Source organism: Poecilia reticulata, chromosome 12 (assembly GCF_904066995.2).
Source record: "Poecilia reticulata chromosome 12, P_reticulata-male-v2, whole genome shotgun sequence".
In the NCBI taxonomy this organism is placed as follows: Eukaryota; Metazoa; Chordata; class Actinopteri; order Cyprinodontiformes; family Poeciliidae; genus Poecilia; species Poecilia reticulata.
Window position 1 is genome coordinate 31,866,831 of NC_088841.1, and position 5,206 is coordinate 31,872,036.

The window sequence follows — 5,206 nt, forward strand, 5'->3', positions numbered from 1 at the left end:
GCTGCTGGGCAGACGGACCACTGGGAACCTCCGAGCTCTGCTGATCCACTCTGTGGAGTAACCAGGAACAATCCGGAAGTCAGGAAATATTCATCCAGCAGTATTCACAGAGGAAATCACCAAGAGTTTCACATTAAAAGTCCTTAAAAGCAGGAAAAATCAGAGCATCTCATGAACACAATACAAATAAGTGAGAAAGAGGAAGATGAACTGCAAGGATGAAGACCAGTAACACCAGAGTCACCCAGTAGACATTTTAAAAATTTTGTGCTGAACTTGGATTTCAAATTTTTCGCACTGTCAGCAGATCTGATGCTGGTGGAGACAGTGTCCCATAGGGCTGTAGTAATACAATAATCTCACTATATGATACAATACATGATATTGTGCTCACGATATGATATAGATTGCAATATTGAGCAAACGATACAATTCAATATATTTTGTGATTTTCTGAAAGATTTTAGAGGGACAGAGTGATTTCGGTGACATTTTGTGACTATTATAGAGTTGGATTTAATTAATTTAACTGGAAACTGATTAAAAGCACCAACTACACAATTCCTGACTCTGGTTGGAGACAGACTTAAAGTCAACAGCTGGAAAAAATGAATCAAAGAAGTGATGAGAAATCATGTTTCTTTTAATTGAAACAGTACAAACTGTAGCTTACATGCATTTGTAAAGTGAATAAAGTGCACCAAGTACCCTGCTCTGAATAGTTTGATACCTTTTCAACCTTGACACTTAACATCTGAAGGAATCACTGTAAGCCTGATGACCTAATCACTCTCCCAGTGAAGCAAGCAGTGAGTGAGCAAGGTGACAGTTGGATGTTACAATACTTGCGGATGAATATCGAGATTTTTCTAGGAAAGAAAATATCGATATATATATCACAAAATCGATATCCCAGAGCTTGGGGACAGTGGAAGTGAAGGTTTTCACTACACAGGTCTTCAGGACAGTGTGGGACATCCATCAGGTTCTGATGACTGGATCTGAGGTGATGTGGACATGGAGGACCTCTGAGATATGTGGGTGTGTCCATGTGGGATCCTCTCCTGGATGTTATAGAGGATTTAAAATGGATCCTGTAGATCCTGGAAGCCAGTGAGCTCACAACATATCTGTCCACACAGAGACAATCAGAAGGTAAAGGTCCATGAAGTGATATCTGGATGTGAACAGTGAACCAGATAATCCAAGTAGTTGTAAAGATTTAATGTTCCTGCTGATCCCACTAAGAACCAGCAGAACCTCTGATGGTCCACATCAGCTCAGTCTGGTTGAGTTCCAGCAGATCTCACCAACCACATCATGAAGCTTTCCTTCCTGCTGAACTGACCTCAAAATGCACACAGAAACCAAGTCCTGATTGGACCAGACTGGTTTACCAGCTATTTCCCAGTGGAAATGTATCCCACTGTTAGTCTGACATGGAGCCAGAAAGCAGCAGAACATCATCATCACCCAGAGATGAACATATGAAGGTGTTTTCATTAGAACAGAGCAGCTGATTTCTGTAGATAATGGATCAAACCTCTCTGAAAATATAACTGGAAACATTTGAGATCTTACTGTTTAAGTGTCCATAGTTACAGCAATTAGATACGACTCCTTTCTGATGATGGAGATCTTCCTTTGAGAAGTTGCTCTTAAAGGACACGGTTAGGTTTTGGTTCTGGTTTCACTCTCCTGATATCATTTTTATTTGACTCCTCTTATTTGTTTTGAAGATGATTTTTGTGTGATTGTAAAATAAAGAGCTGTGAGACTCAACAGAACCAGTCAGAAATTTCAGTACATTTATGGCAGAATTCTAGCAGTAAAATACTGTTATTGTAAAGTACGGTAGAATACTATTATTTGATGTCTTTTTCTGTTGTTAGAATTAAGAATGAGGACTGCCAGTGAAGTGCTGTAAAATAATGTTGCTGTCTAGCACCCATGCTTTTTCTTCAGTATTTGCAACATTCACAATCAGTATTCATTCTCCAATTCTAAAGCATCAAAGGGTAACTAAAAATCACTCTGAAAAATGTAAATTGTGGTTTTGCATGGTTGAGAGTGAATTTAGACCAGTTTGTGCTGTTATGCCATTTGTCATTGGTTTTAATTTAGATGACTACATCTCTATCTATTGAAATTAGTCAAGTAGCAGGGCTTGTTGGGATTTTTTGTGTTATCATTTTTACATTTATATATCATTCATCTATTATTACTTTAGATCAATGGTTCTTAACCCTTTTTGAGGTGCCGAACCCACCCGTTTCATATGCGCATTCACTGAACCCTTCTGTTGTGATAAATAAAATATGATTCCCCCCCCAATTTCAAGACATAGGGGTGACCCAACCAGTGGCACAACTACACATTATTCAGGTGGATGCAAAAACATAAATCGGCGCCCCCCGACCCCCCAGAAGGAAGGTATGTCAGGTCAGGTCCCAAGAACCTCACATCCCCCCCAACCCCCCCAACTCGCTACATTTATCTCGTTATGTGCATGAGGTGAAGGAGCGTAAGGTGCGATGAAGTGTATGGGAAAACATAATTGGCGCACCGCCCCTTCTAGACTGGGTTTTGGCACCCCCTCTGGTGCTGTGCCCCTATGCGTTGCATGCACTGTGTTACGGTCACTGACCTCTAGGGGCTCTCTTTCTGAGAGAGCTCTGTGTTTTCTGTTTCAGTTCTACCTGATTGCTGCAGGTGAAGTGTATTGGGGCTCGTCAGCCACCCTATAAGAAGCAGCAAGCTGGAGATGCCAGACCCCCTTCTGTTTATCCTGGGCCTTGACTTGTGATCCTGTTGAGAGCTGACTTTGTGTGTGAAGTGAACTGAGCTTGCTGTGAGCATATTTGTGAACAATTGTCCAAGATGTGTTTTTGTCCAGAGGTGGAAGCTGGTCGGGGTTCTCTTCCATTTTTGTTGTGAACCGTTTTCTCCTGTTTTTTGGTTAGTAAGGGAGTTTAGGTTTTGTATTTTCTTTTAGTTCTTCTTTAGAAAGTGGTTGTTTTATTTTATAGTTGAAAGGGGGTGTTTTGTTTATTATTTTGGCCTTGGAGACCCCGAAGCATAAAGCTCCCCTGTGTTTTTTTTTCCCTCCTGTACTTGTTTTAGCAGAATTGTAAAATAAATTATATTTTTGTTACTCATCAACTGTTTGGATTACTTTTTGTTTTATGTTAAAGCCCAGTGCCACAATTTACTTTAGGGGTTTTAGGGTGGGGTTGTAATGCACTGCATACCTACTTTTTGCGCCACTGGACCCAACTAGAGTCTAGTTGGGTCATTCCAACTAATCAAAATTCAAGATCACGAAGTCTTCTTAAAAGATAGTCTCTGAGAACAGTTCTTCAAAATATAGTCAGTTTTTTCAGCAAAGTTGAGCTGACTGTCCAGGAACGACCCAAGGTATTTAAAATTTCAAACAGTTTCAACACGTTGGCTATCGACAGAAACTGGAACCACTTTAAGGTTTTGTTTATCATTTAATTAGCTCCACATCCATAAGAAAATGAAAAATTAAAAATAAATAATAAAGACTTTGCGGTATTCTGATTTAGTGATGTAATTATATTAGTTGTGTTGCCACCCCCACTCCACCAGAGGCAGTAGCAGGCTCGAAAAGATGCGACTAAGGAGCAGATTTAGAAGTACACTGAAAGCTACAGAATTTGGTAAAAACAGTGAACTTTGCTGAAGTAATTAAAGACACAAGTTCAAATCCATATTGAGAGTGGAGCTCCTTCAATCAGTGCTCTTCCGCAGCTCTGATAGGCTAAGCAATGTAACGTGATCCTCTGCAGCAAGTGATGGCAAAACGGGGCATCATCACGACTTTACACAGGTGTGTCTTTACCTCCGGGGCAGAGGCTCCGCCGAACCCCTGAGACCGGCTCATCAAACCCCTGGGGTTCAATCGAACCCAGGTTAAGAAACACTGATTTAAATTATTAATCAGTATTGACGTAATTTTCATTTAGTGTTGTCTGTGTTAAAACTTTTTGCACCAAGAACTGATTGTTCCCTCCACCCTTTGGAGAAGTCACTCCCAAGGGAAAGGGCTAGATGATCTGTGTGTGTAGATAGAGCTTGCCATCTGTAGGGCAGAACGTTCTGAACGTTCTGCCCTACAGATGGCAAGCTCCTCAATGGAGGAGCAGTTTGCTGAGTCTTCTCCTTTTGCAAAGGTTTGGTCATAAAACTCATATACGTTTTCTGTGGTTCTTTTATGGAGGTTCGGAAAATACCTATTAGGGATTTACGGTGAAAAGTCCATAATTTATTTGTGATATTTAGCTATATTCCAAATATTTAGTACCTAAGGTCTATTTAATACAAAAGCAGCTCAGCAGCTCTCTGACTGTCAGCGCACCTGTGAGTCATCATCCAATCAACCTGGAGCTTAAGAAGAACAGACTGCCAGCACTTTGCACCTGAGTGTTTGCCAGTAATGGTACTCAAGGCTCCTGAGTTTATGCTCAATGTTCTTCTCCTCGAAGACTTTCTAGTAATCGTTTTTTGTTGCCTCAGGTGATTCCTTATGAAACCCCAGAGATGGATTTACCTCTCCTCGCAGGGCCGTGCAGTGACCACTAAAGGGGCAGGTGCTCAAAAAAAGTGCACATCTAACCGCATTCTAGAACAGAATATTAACAAAGCCACTCAGCTTTCAGAGTATAATAAACAATGATAAATTACAAAATTGTGAGATATACTACTACTTTTCTATTTGTCTCAGGTAAATGAATGTCTGTTTTAGTGTGTTTGAAGTGTCTGTGTTGGGATCCGGAGGTTTGTCAGCCTTTTTTCCACTAGAGGGAGCCAGTGACCTTCCTCCTGAGGGCGTGGGCCTGCACACCTGTTCTCCATATACCATTTGAAGGCGTATAAGTGGAGGAGGATGCGGACACTTCTCTGCCAGAGTGTTAGCCAGTAACGCTGCCCTGGTCCTGGATTATGGGTCAACCACCAGTCCTGGAGACGGAACCCTCACCGCCTAGAGACTTACACCTGTCTATCCTCCGCCGCCGCCTCTGACCTTGTCCGTCCTCTGTCGCCGCCACTGACCTCAGCCCTCTACCCGCAACTTGACCAGCCTCTAGATTCTCAAGGTCCTCCCCAGGCCCAAAACTCTCCGCAAGCAGGTATAGTCACCAACCTCCACCCAAACAGCAAATTCCCTGGATCTGGACTAATC